Source organism: Lontra canadensis, unplaced genomic scaffold (genome assembly GCF_010015895.1).
Source record: "Lontra canadensis isolate GAN:19392208 unplaced genomic scaffold, GSC_riverotter_1.0 scaffold90, whole genome shotgun sequence".
Lineage (NCBI taxonomy): Eukaryota > Metazoa > Chordata > Mammalia > Carnivora > Mustelidae > Lontra > Lontra canadensis.
In genome coordinates, this window is record NW_022631084.1 from 3,373,824 (window position 1) to 3,389,043 (window position 15,220).

At 33.3% G+C, this 15,220-nt stretch overlaps 1 long non-coding RNA gene across 1 annotated transcript in view; it reads left to right on the forward strand.

Annotated features, from left to right (window-relative positions):
• The window catches only part of LOC116854326, a 45,530-nt gene extending 31,444 nt beyond the window's left edge, over positions 1-14,086 (forward strand). The window contains exons 2-3 of the long non-coding RNA XR_004380130.1: positions 12,080-12,152; positions 13,814-14,086. This is a non-coding gene — a long non-coding RNA (uncharacterized LOC116854326). The remainder of the gene's footprint in view (positions 1-12,079; positions 12,153-13,813) is intronic.
• Positions 14,087-15,220: the final 1,134 nt, after the last annotated feature.

Consider the following 15,220-nt stretch of genomic DNA (forward strand, 5'->3'; position numbering starts at 1 on the left):
AGTTTATTTTGTAAAGGGGCACCTGGGTGGTTCACTTGGTTGAGCGTCTGCCTTCAGCTCAGGTCATGATCCCAGGGTCCTGGGATCAACTCCCACATCGGGATCCTTGTTTGGTAGGGAACCTGTTTCTCCCTCTGCCTGATGCTCCTCCTGTTTGTGCTCTCTGTTTCTCTCTCTGTCAAATAAATAAATAAAATCTTTAAAAAAGTAATTTTGTAAATATCATTCTTCAAGACAGTGACACTGAAAATATATTACACACACAAACACACACACACAGAAAGACACATATTCTCTTCATAAATAATTGCCAAACATATAACTAGAGTTAATAACAATGAAATAAAAACATGGGAGATTAAGAGAGGCAGGAAATATAAACACAAAATATTTTGAGATTGTTTCCAAAATATGAAAGTCATTGGAAAATGCATAATGTGAGGCCTTATTACTAGTGATAATTACACAATGAAGAGTGTCATTATTAAGCAAATAAAGTATCTAAAGTCAAAAGGCAGTTGGCTTGAGGACTATCACATAGTCTCTAACAATAACAACAAAAAACATCTAAACAGAGAGAAACAAAACAGGTATATGGAATGTCTATTGTGTAAGCATGGTAAACATGCATTAACTTGTATACGAGGAGTTTTTAATTCATAAATATTGTGGTACTGGTGGTCAGGAGGAGGAGAGAAAATACTCCTATTGAATTTCTCTATAATTAACTTCTTATTAATGGTGCTGATATAACAAATCTATAATGCTAACATGGAAGAAAACCAGGCAATACATTTGGCTTCAACCAGTCAAACAAGAGAGGGGAAGATCACCAAGAGAAATAAATTATAATTCTTTGGGTAGTATAGAAACCATGGTTATTAATCCTTATACTATAAAGATAGCATATGCTGACTCTATCTTTACTATGATATATTTGTTTAAGAATGTGTTATGTCTCCATTACTTTTGAGGGGTAACTTTGCTGGAAATAGAATTCTAGGGTTTTTTCTTCTTCTTCTTCTTCTTTTTTTTTAACTTTATTTATGCCACTTGCTTCTTGTGTGTATGGCTTTTTTTTTTTTTATTAACTTACAATGTACTATTTGTTTCAGGGGTACAGGTCTATGATTCATCAGTCTTATACAATTCACAGCACTCACTATAGCACATACCCTCACTAATGTCCATCACCTAGCCACCTCATCCCTCACAACCTCTTCTACTCCAGCAACCCTCAGTTGGTTTCCTGAGATTGAGTCTCTTATGTTTGTCTCCCTCTCTGGTTTCATCTTGTTTCATTTTTCCCTCCCTTCCCCTATGACCCTCTGTCTTGTTTCTCAAATTTCTCATATCATGGAGATCATATGATGATTGTCTTTCTCTGATTGACTCATTTCACTTAGCATAATACCCTCTAGTTCCATCCACATCATCGCAAATGGCAAGATTTCATTTTTGGTGACTGCATAATATTCCTGTGTGTGTGTGTGTGTGTGTGTGTGTGTGTGTGTGTGTGTCTCACATCTTTTTCCATTCATCTGTTGATGGACATCTGGGCTCTTGCCATAGTTTGGCTATTGTGGACACTGCTGCTAGAAACATTGGGGGGTCATGCCCCTTTGGATCACTACATTTGTATCTTTGGGGTAAATACACAGTAAGGCAGTTGCTGGATCATAGGGCAACTCTATCTTCAACTTTTTGAGGAACTTCCATACTATTTTCCAGAGTGGCTGCACCAACTTGCTTTCCCATCAACAGCATAAGAGGATTCCCCTTTCTCCACATCCTTGCCAACACTTATCATTTCCTGACTTGTTAATTTTAGCCATTCTGACTAGTGTGAGGTGGCATCTCCTTGAGGTTTTAATTTGTATTTCCCTGATGCTGAGTGATCTTGTCTTCTAATAAGAAGTCTGCCATAATTCTTATTCTTATTTCTCTATAGGAAAGTATCTAGATTATTTAAAAAATGTTCTCTTTGATTTGGTTTATCTGGTGAATTCTTTTTTCCTGGAGGGTAGACTTTTAATATGAAAGCTCTGGATTTATTTTTCAATGATTGCTTTTCCTCTTTTCCTGCCAAAGACATGAAGGGATCTTTCTCAAATTTTCCCAGTGAAAAAATGGTAAGCATCCTAGAGGTAAAACCCACTAAACTGTGGCAAAACCCCTAAAAGTTTTCTTCCAGAAAACTAAAAGTCTTCTTCCAGAAGACTGAAAGTTACATCTCAATGGGCAAAGAAAAATTACAATTGTAAGTTACTAAGATAAATGTTCTAAGAAAAGGGATATCAGAAGTTTATTGTCAGGAAGACTCTTTAAAGTTAGTCAAGCTGCAGGGAACTTTAACTATCTTGGTCAAGGGCTAGACATAAAAAGGAGTTCTGGTGCTTGAAGCCAGAGAAATCCTGAGCTCAAGAGTGAGGGAAAGGAGAGAGTGTCTTTTAAGGATACTATGGAATTTTACTTGGGTTGCCTTCAGAAGTGTTCTAGAAAGGCAAATAAAAAAAATGAACATTCTTTATTAATTTAAATACAGTTTGTTGATTTTTATTTATTTAAATGTGAGTTCATTTAAGGACTAAGTCACAGGGGCTCAGATACTTATTCATTATTTGTATATTTCAGAATCTGTGGCAGACTTTGAAATGAAAAGAGACAGAGATTGATTGATTGATTGATTGTTTTGTGGGTATGCTGACTAACCTTCCCATAAACCCACCAGGATTCTCTTTCTTTCATTATCTGAGCTACTTTACCATTCCTAAATTGTAGATTATTGATAGCAATAATGATAGCTGAATTATTCTTTCTGATATGCATACAAATTATTTATTTCTGTTTTAGGGAAATTATTTCTACCTCAACCCAATTTTGCATCTATGCATAAGTTCTTTTTAGCATCCTTTATCTCTCTCACTGTGTGTGCATTTGTGTGTGTGTGTGTATGAAAACTTTGAATTCTTTGAACCAGCTTTGACATCTTACTAGTCTCCTCAATAATTAATTAGTTAAATAAAATCTTTGACAAGTTTTTTTTTATTTTTATTTTTATCAGAGTCCCAATTATACCCTTTAAAATTAATGCTTTAAGAGTTTACAAGTAAAGAGACACAGGAAAATATCAGACAGCAAAAATCAAGAATATTCAAAAAGTTTCTCATGAGTTAAAGGAATATGAACTACATTAAAATCAAAATTCTTGTATTAGAGTGCTGGAAATCAAGGGGTACAACATAAATTGTGAGAAATAATAATTATGAGCTAAAATTCTTTATGTTGAGAAAATCATTGTTTAAAAATGTACAGGTTTTAAATGAAAATTAGTTAATAATGTTAATGTCATGATTCTTGAGAAAACATTAATACAGAAAGCTCAAACTACCCCAACACAAAGAATAAAATTTTAAATTCAAATCTTGACTTTTAAAAGTCATAAGAAAAAAATTGGATGAACAAATTTAGCTTTCTGTCTTAAACACCTTAAATATTTTGGTATTTTCATCATAATTCTTTATTGTTTCAACTTTAAATGTAGATGTAGACAAAGAAACTTTTCAGAAAAAGATCATAAGTGAATTTTTAAATTGATCAATAGACTATTATATGATTTTAAAAATATCATCATTAAATGTTAACCTGTCAAAACCCACATAAATGAAACTAAAACTACTCTAAATAATGTCTTAATATAAAAATCCACATAAAATATTGGCTATCTAAGTTGAAATCACAATTTATAGTAAAATAACTGTACATTGTTGGGCTAGATGTTCACTTTTAAGTAAACAATAGCATACTAAAGAACCTAAAGATTATGAGGAATTAATACAAATTATAGAGTCTGGGCCAGAAGCAATAGTAACATAGCAACAGAAAGATATTATTCTTGGACAGATTTATAAATCTTGAAGTACCATTTAATTCACTAAGCTGTTAATTATAGTGTGCTTCATGTAGAGACAATCTGAAGGAATTAATTTAGGAGAAACTAACATGTAGCCAAAATATCCTGAAAGCGTACTTAGTCATATGATTTTTCAACTAAGTTTAGCAAATTAAAACCATAATGTAATATAACTATATCCTTATTAAAATGACTAAAATAAAAAATATTAACTACACCAAATACCAGTAAGGCTTCAGGATTCAAATAGTGGCAAATAGCCTACATAGCATAAGGTCTTCATTTCTTCATATCATTTTTCAATAAAAGGACAAAGGCTTCCCAGGGAAATGACTAATTTAGGGCTGGAGTAGGGGAAATGCAAGAGGAGCCTATAGCAAACTGAGGGCTAAAAAGTAGGGAAATGCTAAATAAGTAAAGAATACTTGAAAATGCCTCCTGTGGCCAAAGCTGAAACAACTTAAGTATAAGATAAGAATAGTTTTGGATTAAAGCCCTTAGAGTAAAATAAATATCCATGAGTACATAATGATATAAATAAATGACTCAACAAATATATATATATATGGAAAATAACAAATCTTCCTTACAGAAAAATTTCAAATAAAAATTGTAGAAGAGTTGAAGAAAATAGAAATTCACCATGAAAACACCATTGTAAGAACTGACACAGGCAAGATTCACTTGTAACTACTAAAATTAATGGAATAAACTTTAAGGGAAGGTAGGATATTTACATATCTTTAAGCTATCTCTCCCAGCATATTAATTTTTGTGATGATTTTAACACATGTCCACAATTTTTTTGATACTCCTCCCTCTTGAAGATAGAGTTAGTTCCCATTCTCTTGCATTTGGGCTGGATTTAGTGACTCTCTTCTGATGCACAGAGTATGGACAGGAATACAATAGTAACTTTTACAGTAGAGAAAATTTCTTAACTTTTACAGTTAAGAAAACCCTAACCAAGAGATCGAGGTTAACATTACCAGTAGTCAAGATACAAGATATCATGTACTTTCTGATATGATGTCATGAGAATAGCACTTCACCTATGTGACATTATTCTACCAAATCTACAAACCCATTTAATCATGAGAAGACATCAGCCAAGCCCAAACTGAGGGACATTCTGCATTTTTTCTGATTACTAATCTTCAATTATGAAAGAAATTGTCAAGAACTTCTAAGTAGATTAAGGAAACCTGATGATGAAATGAAATATGGTATCCAGTTGGTTCATGGTTCAGTAAAGGACATTAGTAGAAATGCTGGTGAAATATGAATAAAGATTATAGTTTTGTTAATACTATTGTACCATTGTTAGTTTTAATAAGGAAATGCTTATGTAAAATGCTACCTTCAGAGAAAGCTGGGTGAAGGGTATATAGCAAGTACCTGTACCCTCTTTGCAGCTCTTCTTTAAATTTAAAATTATTTCATAACAAAGAGTTCAAGAAAATAAACAAATCTAATTCATATCCTAAGACATTGAACAGGCATCTTTCTTTATATTTTGTTTGTCACCTCTGTTTATGACTAAATAATGCTTTATTAGTTAACATTCTACAAACATAGATGTCTTACTCAATTACCTAGCTCACATAGTATGTATGATGGCCACGTAGGGATAGATTTTGTTCATTCCCTCTTTATCTTGTCATTTTTCAGCATATATAAATTTGAAGTTTAGAAAAACTTAATCTGAGTAAATAACAGAATGTACTTTTGGTGCAGAATGTTCATGTTGGTTTGCATGGGTATGTGGTACTTTAGTGCATGCTGTGAAATTACCTGAGTTACTACAAAAGGTCATCTATCATCATTCTATATGGAATGTGCAAATCTAGAATTAAATAGTCTTACTTAAAATTTACATGGGAATATATGCAGGAATTGTGATGTTTTCTAAATAATTTCAGTAACATCTACTTACTATTTTAAATCAAATTTTCATGGTTATTGGTGAGATTATGAACATTTTCTGTCCAATGGGATTACCTCTGACAATAACATAAATGGAAAAAAAAATGGACTGGCCTAATATTAATGTGACCAATACCATATAACTTAACATATTCTGAAATTTTCTAGTTACTCTTGAGAGAGGGTGTTTAATAAATGAGTATGCTTAGACAATAAATGAAGAGAAATCCTCTTTCAGGTAACATGATTTCCTTTCTCTAGTGTTTGATGTAGGATGATGAGCCTAATCATATGCTAAAGAATATACATCTCTTTATAAAAGCACAAATGGTGAACAAATCAGTGTGGTCTTCCTTTCTGTAGAATTCACGTCTAGTGGACAATAGAGATGAAAGAGAAATTAAAAATTGTGTAATTGTAAAATTAATACAATTTTGGAAAGAGCTAGCAGAACAGGAGGAAAACAGGGCTATAATACTTTGAGGAAGTGCCCCGGGAAGCCTTTTCTATGAAAGTGTTAATTAAGCCAAAACATGAATAGTGAAGAAAACCCAGAATGCCAAAACTGCTCCAGACAGAGGTTAGAGTATGTGCGAAATTCTTCAGGGAAAAGAGCCTAGAGTATTTCAGGAAAAAAAAAAAAAAGACAATGTATATAAATTATAGTATGTAAAGGGAAAGTGTTGGTAAGGAGGTCTACTAATTAATTTATTTATTAGGTCTTTCATTCAATGGATATTCATCCACTAGTCAACCAATTTTTGAAAAAACATGTCTAACACACCCCTTTGAAGGACTTATGATATGTTGGGAAAGAAAAACAGTAATCACATAGTCAAACAAACAATTATAAACACAACTAGTTGATGACCAGATCTTATGAAGGAAAGGCTGTTTTGGGGTCTACAACAGGAGTATTTGACACAGTCAGGGACATTAGAGAAAGCTCTAAGGAAGTGGAAATTGAGCTGATGTCTTAAAAATTAGTACACTTTATTTGATGAAGCCAAAATAGAAGCTTTTTCCAAAGGGAATAATAAAGATATACAATGACTTTTGGTGGTAGAAGATACAGGAAATCCAATGAAATAAAATACAAGAAGCTGAAAGATAGATAGAAAAGGCAGATAGAAAGAGTAGAGTGAGGAGAGTTTGTATGACAAGAGTGAAGAGGAAGGTTGAAGCCAGGCTGTTATGGCTTTGTAGGCCTCAACAAAGAGGTCCATCGTTATGGTAAGAGCAATAGGTAGTCTTTCTACAAGAGCAATTCATATGCCCTCATTAAAGTTTAATAAATTTTAGTGTATAGTACAGAGAAGAGGTAAAAAGGGTATACCATGGGTGCCAGTAGACCATCAGGGAATATTGCAATATCTTTTTGCAAGATGCAATGGACATGCTAAGGTTGCAACAGCGAATTTGGAGAAAGGTGGTAAGACTCAAGATAAATATATTTGAGGGTAGAATAGGTAAACATAGAAGATGATCTTATGATTCTATTTTAAACTTAGTGAATAACAGGACCCCATTCATCAAGAAGGGAAAGTCCGGGGGTGGGGGGAGTGTGAAGCAACATGTATAAAAAGCAAATTAAAAGTTCTGATTTGAGTTGACTGTGAGACAATACAGTTCAAAATTTCTCAGCTCATACCCTCTTTTTATTTATGTCTCAGCTCAAATGCTACCTCCTCAGAAAGTCTTCTGAAAATTCTATCTAAATTAACTCTGGCAGCCAGTAGTACTATCACTTTAACTACTTAAAAGTCTATGACATTTCCTGATATCATGTTATAAACTTTATTGTCATTTTCCTCCAGTAGAGTTTAAACTCTGTGTGGTCAACTACATTGTCTGTTTTTTAAAAAATATATAAAATACCTAGCACAGGTATAGGTAGTATACTTATACTAGTATAAGTAATTATATGGTAGGTAATTAAAAATATGTGAGTGAATAAATGAATGAATGGATGGATAAATGTGTAACAATTAAGGGTAATTGGATAGCACAATCTCACTTTCAGGTATAGAGAGATATCTTCTTTTACACAAAGGTAGAAAAATAGCCAACAACTCTGTAACCAGAACTACACCAACAGAACAGTTATTGCCTGTGTCTGGAAGGGACTTAGATCAAGTGAGTAAGCAAAGGCGAGGAATGTTGTTACTGTACTTACAAATTAAATTCACATAAGAAGAAATGATGATTTAGTCCTAACTATAATGGCATCATTATTTTTATAATTTGGGTTTTAGTTAAATTTCTGTAATTTACTTTAGTTTAAAGTAATGTTTATGAGTTGGTCTAAGATTCTAATGAGCCAAACAATCTTGTAGAAACCAAAATTCTGGGTTTCTATTGGATGGACTTTATAACTGGAAAGGGACCCCTTGTTTCTCTAAGAGTCCTAAAATGGAAAAACAAAATGTGATACAAATACAATACCAATATTTTACCTAGTGAACAAGAAAACAGTAATTTGTACAGATAATTTGGGCCAAAATTCTGGCATTTGAAGGTAAGAATGCTTATTTATTAGTGGTAACAAAATTAAAACAGGCAAGCTTTCTGATGTTTTTTAGGGATCATGTAACTGAAAGAGCTGATCCAACAGTATTATACTATACACTTGAACATGAAGGTCCAGCAAATAAAAATTTTAACAGAATTTTGTAAATTCTGTACCTGAGATGGACTATGAAAGAAATCGTTAGTGGAAAAAGAGGAGACCACACTTGGGTCTTCTTGACCAACTTTGCAGAAGAGGTAATGTAATCCGAGTCTTGAAAGATCAATAGGAATCCACTGAAATGGGGAAAAAAAGGAAACAGTGTAGAGCTTGTGAATATTCATGGAGTCATAAAAACCTTACACACTCAGAAAGTCTTCAAATATTTGTCAGCGTAGATGTGTTTGAGGGATGGCTTGATGTGAGTCTAAAAAGATAGGAAAGCACTGCTTCGAAGGGTCCAGCATGCTCTGTTAAATACAATGGATTTACACTTGATGGAATATGGTGTCATTCAAGGTTTCAAAATAACCTGGCAGGATTTAAAAATTCTTCTTAAATATTGCCACTGAAGCAGTCTTAATGGCAGAAGAATTAAATTAATCATACCTTAGGGATCTAGTAGGGGAATCCCAGAGTATTGACCGGTTTTATGGGGGAATCTGAGGTTCAACTTTAAAAAATAAATTCATGCAAATAGTAAATATTCCAATCTATTCCATAAACAGTATATTTGAAGATTTTTACAAATTATAACACTTAAACTCCCCTGTAAAAATTGTTCTGAAGAAGAGTTGAAAGCCGCAGAAAAAAAGGCCTCAGTTTATCACCTGGCACTCCAATATGTAACCACTGGGGGAAACAAAGACCAGTTTAAAAAACAGGACCACAGTATCAAATTGTATCAATTTTGTATCAGTACTGCATTATTACATGTGAAGATTTTTTATTCCCAAAATATGGCTTCTAGAGTGCGGTCTATAGATCTGATGGTATTTTGTAAAATAATATGCTTTGGTATTTTCATTAACTCATAAAATATGCCATATGATTGTAAAAACAAAAAACAAACAAACAAACAAAAATAGGACCACACATTTAACTTGACAAACAAAAAGAGGTATGCTTAGGATGTTGGTAAAAAAGCTATACATAAATATATGTAGGCAACTGAAACCAACATAAAACAAAACAGAAATAACAAAGACAAAAATATTTTTGCTACCAAATTAACACAGGAACTATTGTGTGTGAAAAAGCTACCTGATTTGAATATTGTATCTATATATCCATATGCCATATGTAGAAAATTCCATTTTAGAGATGCTTTCTTTAAAGTCTCTAATTTGGGGCGCCTGAGTGGCTCAGTGGGTTAAAGCCTCTGCCTTCGGATCAGGTCATGATGAAATCTTAAAAAAATAAATAAATAAAGTATTTGATTTACTTAAAGCTATATTTTTTAATTGATGTATGAAATAGTCTTTCTCTCTACTGATTCTGTATTATATTACAAAATTTCTTTGGAATTTTTACTTGCCATGTTTACATTTCAAGTACTTCTAAATTCTTAATTTTGAGGAGCATGCAGTCATAGCTAATGGCTATGCCTCCATTTTTACTGCAAATACTAAAGTAAGGGGTGTCTAACAAAAGCCCTATTATACTTATTTTTGCAATTACATTTCTCTTTCCTGAGAGACAGAAAATGCATTGAAAAATAGTAATAAATACACAGCCTCATTTTTGCCATACTCTTCTTCTATACCATGAGGAGTTTTTAGATTCTCCATAATATTTAATTCAAATTTATATACTATCTGATATTTGAGGTTCTATCTAGGTCTGAAGTCTTGCGATGTTAAGATATATCTATATTATATTTAATGTGTTAAACTACCTTTGATTTAATGGCTGAGAAAGAAATCCCAAGCAGTGTAAATGAATATCACCAAGTATAAATTGATGTCTTCCCCATCATCAACATTTTCTTTTGATTAGGGTAATGTCATGATCTTCATCTTCTAATCACCAAACACTGTACTCTCCACATACCCCATACTGCTATCTACAGATTCTTGCATGATATGTTTGCAGATTCCCTGCAAAGTTGCTCCAGACCAACCCTTACATACTCCAGAATAGTCCTCTCATCCCATCTGATTCACAGAAAATATACTTCTCACCTTCTTATTTCTCAGTTTAGTTTTTTGGGACAAGTTCCCTCCTTTGTATCATATCCCTTTTTGCAGAATTTCATGGAGGTATGCTTGTGTGTCTTCATGCACATATACATGTGGTAACAGTGAAAGGGGTGGAGGTTGCATCGGCGGGGGGGTTGTCAGGTGCAGCCTCACTTTGCCTCAAAAGCAACATCAAGATCAAAAAGCCAACCCACCATCTGACTTTTCCAAATTTGAATCACTCATGGTAATTTCCATTTCAGGAACCTCTTTTCTCTCCAGGAGTCCAGGATCATTCACAGACAACCTCGGGGAATCAGGTGCCTAAGAGAAGTTCAGATCTAGCAGGGTGTATTAGTTATATAAACAAACAATTGTATCTGAGATCATGAACATTATGTCAAAAGTATTTGTTGAAGGAAAAAAAAGATAAAAAGATTCATTTGTTAAGAAAACAAGTAAAGGAGAAACAAATTTTGCCCAGAAGAATTAAGATTTATTTTTAAAGCATCATTTGACATTTTATAAAATGAAACAATAAAGGGAAAGAAATGAGTGCGGTGGGAGGGATAAGGTGGCTGGGTGGTGGATGTTGGGAAGGGTATATGCTATGGTGAGTGCTGTGAATTGTGTAAGACTGATGAATCACAGACCTGTGCCCCTGAAACATATAAGAAGTTATATGTTAATAAAAAATTAAAAAATAAATCAGAGATTCTCAAAAAAAAAAAAAAGGAAAGAAAGGAATACTAAACAGAAGAGCAAAGACACAAACAGGGAAGTGTGTAAGTTTAGAGAAATGGTTCTCAAACTGATCCACAGCCATCAACATCACATAGTAATTTAGAAAGGCAAATTCTCAGGCCAGTCCAGATTTCTTGATTGAAAAACTCCAGGAACAAGGATTAGTAATTTATGAATTAATGTGATCCCCAGATGATTTTGAATCATGGGGAAATTTGAGAACTACAGAGTAAGTCTAAAAACCAGGGATTTTTAGGGTTTTAGAAGGCAATTAGAAGATATTTGATGTCTTAAGCATAAGACTGACATATTTGTAACAGTTTCAAACTCATAACCTTGATGACATCATGGATATTTAATCAGGCTGGTGAAGAAACAAGAGCACCCATTGGAGAATGAATAAAGCATGAACAAGAACAAAGGCAGAAATGATAAAGGGTACCAGATAGACAAAAGAGAAACTAGAGATGTAGAATTTCCCAGAAAATGTGTAGTCTTTCAACAGGATTTTCTGGACACAGCTTTAAACTAAAAAAACAAATACAGGAAGTTACAAGAACCTGAGCATGTCTGATGGAGGAATAAGTTTGCTTGAAAAAGTTTTGTGCTACCCTACAAAGCAAAACTGACATCTTCCACTAATAGCAATGTGCAATGTGTAATATGGAGAAAACAAATCAGAATCTCTGTCTTGTGCTCTGACATTTTCCAATCTGGACTGGTGATATATGGAGCTTCCTTTCCGTGATGTCACATCTTGTTTTCTGTCCATGCAATTCTATATGCAGTATCATTGTTTTCTTTTAGTGGGAACCAATGTTTATGCATCTATTTGACCAAGAAAGATAAAGTACTCAAACATGTTCTCCAATGCAGTAATGTAAGTGCCAATTATTAAATTGAGGTAGGTGAGAAGAAAAATATAACTAAGTTATTCTACTATCTAATAAACTATTGTGTTACTGAAATGTCTTTTTAAAAAACTATGACTTGTTTGGTCATCATTTAACTCTAAAAAGACAAAAAGTTTTGTTTTACCCTCATTTCAATTTTCTCATGCAGTGTGAATCATTGACAAAACGTTTTCGTGCCATCCAAATAAATTCATTGTCAGTATTTGGACCATATAATCCAAGGATGTACTTGCATTTCATCAGTGTAACTATTTTTGTCACAAAAAGATTGAGATTTCGTTTATTTTTTCCTACCCACTTCACAAACATTTGCTCACATTAGAAACTTCAGGAAAATTCTTTAAAAGTCATTGCCTTAGCTACAAGTTACATCCTTTTCCCTTTTCCCTTCTGTTTCTAGCTGAAATGTGGACAAGACAACTGGAGCTTCAGAAGCCATATGGTAAATGAGACTACATTGAAGATAAAAATCATAATGATGAAAAGTAAAGATAGAAATGAAGTGGGCCCTAATTATTATGATGCTTCCTCACCAGAACTGGATTGTCTAAGCAGCCCTCTTCTTACAAGAGCAAAAAATCTTAATTTAGTCACAGTTATTGGGGTTTTCAATTACGGGCAGGAATGCTATCTGAGGATACATTCAAATTAGCCTTAAGACAGTCTAGTGTATTTTTTTCTACTCTTTCTTCTTCCTTTTTTTTTTTTTTCTTTTTTAAGATTTTTTAAAATTTATTTTGGAGAAAGAGAATGAGCAAGCATGAGTATAGAGGGGGCAGAGGGAGCGAGAGGGAGAATCATAAGCAGACTCCCTACTGAGAGAGCCCAGTGGGTGGGTCTGGATCCCACCAGTGAGATCATGACCTGAGTCAAAATCAAGAGTCTGCAGCTTAACCAACTGAGCCACTCAGGCGCCCCTCCACTCTTCTTTTTTTTTTTAAATCATACTCAGGTATTCTCGTATCTAAGTACTCTATAGTGTCTTTCTTTATCATTAAACATTATATCATAGATATCTTTCTATGTCATATTATTCCACATCACTGTTTATAGTTTCACATATTCATTGTAGTTTATTAAACAACTCATCCATTGCAGAATATTTCTTCCTTTTTGTCACTATTGTTAACAACAGCACCTGAATATACCAGATTTTCAAATTCTAGTCAGCACTGTGTACTATGAAAAAATAACAGTAACTAATTGATTTAAATCAATTCAATCCAATGAAGGTAATGAAGGTGAATGTCAGGTAACTTTTTCTATACAGAAATGCAATATCTTGAGTGGGTCCTCTAAAATTTGGCCAAACATAACTGGGACAGTAAAAGTAGTAAGCACAAACAACTGATGACCATGACTGTGTGATATGAAGGCTCAATCATGATTTTGATGGTACAAAAGCTCATTTTTGCACTTGTAGGATTCCACCAAATACTACCAAAAAAAAAATATTTAGGTGAGACTGTTCAGACTCAAATTTATTATCTTGTGTTATTGCTTACCATATTATGTATGTTTTGAAGCTAAAATAGCTTACTTTGCACAGGATATATTAAATCTTTTGTTTGTTTTGATAGTTTAAATGTAATGGATAAATCACTTTGCCAATCGTTCTTGGTTTCAGATTTTTTCATCACCACACTGGCTGCCTCATACACATAATGTGATGCTGCAAAATGAGGAAACTGACAAGCGAGTAGAACAGACATAATTGCTTGAAATTTAACTTCAGAAAGCAGAAAAAGTTCCCCAAACTTCAAAAATGTCAACTTCTTTTGGTACATCATTTGTTGTTATACTTACTTTGTTTTGTTTGAAAAAAGTAATGTGTTTTATTTGTACCAGAATCATTTTTTCTGCCACTGCAGTGTGCACATCCAGACAAATGCAAACACCTTTCAGTAAGGCTATTCTAACCACAATGGATCTTTCTCTGATAACACCATACTACTAATAACTGTGGTCATCAGATACCATTGCTTTATGTTATTTATTTTATGTTAGTTTATTATATGGATCCCTTTTATTATTATTTAGCCTTTGTGTTGTTACTTAACATTTTGTTAAATTTTTTATATTGAAGTGTGTTGTATTTATATTTCAAGCATTCAGGGAAAGTCTTGAGGACCAGAGGGTTGTATCTGATGAAGAACTTAGGGCTTAGAGTGGATATAATTTCTCTAATGTTTGCTAAGATCTGAATACTATCCCTAATTCTTAATGCTTTGCTCTCTCTCTTCAATGTGTTTAAAAATTTTAAAATAATTTTTAATGTTGAATTATGTGCCTCCATCTGACTGTAAATTCCATAAAGTTACAGATTTTGTTTTCTACATATTAATTATCATAACCCAGTAATTAGCATAGTACTTAATACAAAGCAGGCAATAAGTATATATTTTTTCAAATAAATGTATAAATGATGGGAAAATAAGGGGCAAGACTATAAGGAACTAATTCAAGAGATAAGAAAACAAATGTCAGAGTACAGATGACATAAAGTTTGTCTTTATGTCTATCTTAGTAGAATGTGATAAAAAAATTTCCCAAAGCTGGAAACTTAGAAATACTGTTTTTGTATTACTGGACTTCTAATTTACCCCTAAGTTGAGTGTTCATAGGAACACAATAAAATATCTTCTTTTTCTTCCAACCAAAGCATACATTTACTAAATAGGGTCCTGTTTGATTTTATATTTCAATGCAGAGCCATATGGAGATACAGATTCAGAAAAGTTTTGCAGTAAATGTTTCTTTAATAAATAGATGAATTTGGGGGTACCTCAGTGACACATTAGGCATCTGACTTAGTTTCAGGTCAGCTCATGGGGTTGTGAAATTGAGCCCCATGTCAGGCTCCACACTCAGCTCCAAGTCTGTTTGACACTCTCTCTCCCTTTCCTTCTGTCCCTTCCCCTGTGTGCACACTTGCTCTTTCTCTCTCTAAAATAAATGTCTTTAAAAAAAAATAAGTAGATTGGGATGGCTGGGTGGCTCTGTCAGTTAAGTGGCTGCCTTCGGCTAAGGTCAT